The sequence below is a fragment of the Astatotilapia calliptera genome, chromosome 16, assembly GCF_964374335.1.
Source record: "Astatotilapia calliptera chromosome 16, fAstCal68.1, whole genome shotgun sequence".
Lineage (NCBI taxonomy): Eukaryota > Metazoa > Chordata > Actinopteri > Cichliformes > Cichlidae > Astatotilapia > Astatotilapia calliptera.
Genome location: NC_137437.1, coordinates 27278139 through 27280842, shown reverse-complemented (window position 1 = coordinate 27280842; position 2704 = coordinate 27278139).

The window sequence follows — 2704 nt, the reverse complement described above, 5'->3', positions numbered from 1 at the left end:
TTTGGGGAAACAGGAAAAAATACCTAAATGAATCAAAACAGAAAACCGTCTGGGATTACAGCAAGCATCAGCGCCATTTACAGTAGCCGCTTAGGGTTTGTTGATGTTTCCAGAGGAGTTGTGTAATGCTTCATCATCATGTGTTGTAAAGCTTGTCTGCTTTTATACCTTAGAAGGATTTCCCCTCACTGCCTTCATTGTCCAAGTGACAGATGTGATCTGCAGGACGAGTAATCTAAAAATGAAGATCAACAATTGCGTTTTGTTTTCATGTGCCCGCTAAGTGATATCTCATTATATAAAATGAAAACCATTTTCCCGTCATCGTTAATACAACCCAGCCAACAATATACCTCAATATTTTAGTTTATCATCCTAATTGCGCGTTAGTGTGATGAAAAGGAAATAGGAATTAAAATAGTCTGTTAACATCTGATTTGAATGCTCTTTGTTTCATAAGCTATTCAATAATCTAATTCAGCCTAATTTACATGATTACTTTTGCATGGCTTTCATCTTCCCAGCCAAAATTCAAATACAAAGAAACTCTTCCTTTGCATTTCCATTTTTAAACAGGCTTGTCAATCAAACTGTGTAGGCGGGGATGGTAAGAGACCCAGCGTTCAGTTCTTCTTTAAGCTGGTTAACTGAGCCTGGTAAGTAAGTGTTTTGATGCTGGATGCCAAAAAAAACCCGAAAGATCAGCCTGAGGGGAAAATACAAAATTAAAAAGACGAGAACAGAGAGTAACAAGCGGTGTTAATTTTGGGATTTAAGGGTTTTTCTGCAACAAAGATGAAAAGACAAAATCTCTCATCACTGTTGTTTAGTCAGCGTATTTAGCCACAGCTTAAGTCCTCTCATAATTCACTGCACATTCACTAAACACACTGTACAGTTTGATGAACTAATCCTGCCGAGTGAAACAATTCAAAGACGAAACGAGAACTAAATCAGAAATTCACACTTCAACAATATGCTGTTATTTTGCAACAGTCAATGGCAAAAGAAAGAGTTTGATAATACAGTGCAGGGCATTGTGGGCTTGAGACAGTTGGTTACAGCTAACAGCTCGAAGGCTCTTGCTTCAAATCGCCCGTTCTGCGTGGACTTTGCATGTTGTTCATGCGCCTGCAGAGGTTTCCACTGGGGGCTCTGGCTTCCTCGCACAGCTCAGAGACATGCGATGTAGCTTCATTGATAATTCAAAAATGGAGATCAGTGTTCATGCAAGTTAGATAAAGTGCTTAAGTGCTGTATGAGTATGTGTGAAAAAGGCTTGTAGCGGTAAAGTGACTTGACTGGCCAGTCAGACTAGATAAAATGCTATGCAAATCAAAGTCCATCCCAGGTGATAAAGCAGCTATTATCTGTGATGTTATCTGCTTTCCAAAACGACTTTGCTATGTGAAAAATTGCAGCCAGTGTTGCTAGGAGATGTAGAACATCTGGCAATTTAAGCTAATGGTAATCACAGGAGGGCAATATGTTCCCTGAGCTCAGATTTATATGCTGAATTTTTCAGCATTTGGGGTTAGCGCTCCGACATTGGCGCTCACAGGTTTCCTCCATGAATCACTTCTGGTTTTAAAGAAGTGAGTTTCATTTAGCGCTGCGTTCGTCCTTCATGAATTTCTATCAATACAACTTAATGATAAAAACATTATTAATTTTTCAGAAAAGCAATGAATTAAAATGATTTCCTAATAATGCAAAAATGAACTCATTGTCATTCTCATAAACCAGCTGTAGACCGCAGGAGAGAGCTGTAGCTCGCAGAGAAGAATATTTTGATGCAGGTAGCATCGAGCCTGAGATCATCTCTTGTTAAAACCCACTTGTACTCTGATCTTTTATGCTAAAGGCTAATTTCAGCCATACTAAAATAAAAAATATATGAACTTTCCCTCCTGCTATCCAGCTATGAATATGATTCTGCTCAGGTTCTAAGATATTACTCTCGGAGATTTGTTTTTACCCTACGGCAATAGAGATAAATGAAATTTAATTTGTGGTGTTCCTGAATAATTCAACGGTTACTTTTCTTTGCAGAACCAGCATCCCGGTAAGGTTGGAGAATTCACAGAACACACAGTCAACAATTTTCATGGTAGAGTCTGTTTTGTGAATAATTTGGAGGAAACCATTAGAATATGCTTACTGCGTTTTTGTACAGCCCAACATTGAAGAAACAGTATTTCACTATAACTGCATAAACTTGGAATTGGCAATAGAGTTTCTGAACCTGAGCTGGAAATAAAGGTGAAAAATGCTTCTCAAAGTGAAATGATGGAAAATTAAAATACACTGTGTCTTGGATGAGTGACTCATTTGCTGAATCTTTTTTAAAACTGAACTTCACTGCATCATTTATAGTGAATTCATTTCATTTTAAAATACCTCCATCCACAAGCAGTCCAAACAATGAACACTTTTGTATTATTGAAAGGCAGTTTCTCCATCGGATACAATTCTCCATGCAGCCTGCACAGCACGTCACCGAGGTGTTTTTAGGTCTTTAGACGTTTTAGCCTTTCTAAAAAGAATCACAGCTCCTAAAAGTGGCACATATCCTTAACTGCACTGTGATTGTGTGTTTTAGACTGCGATCCCTTGTCCAACTGTGCGTTACAGTCAAACTGATTCATCCAAGAACAGCCAGATTTCCTCATTTACTTGCTTGCACTAGTTTCCCAAATTTTAT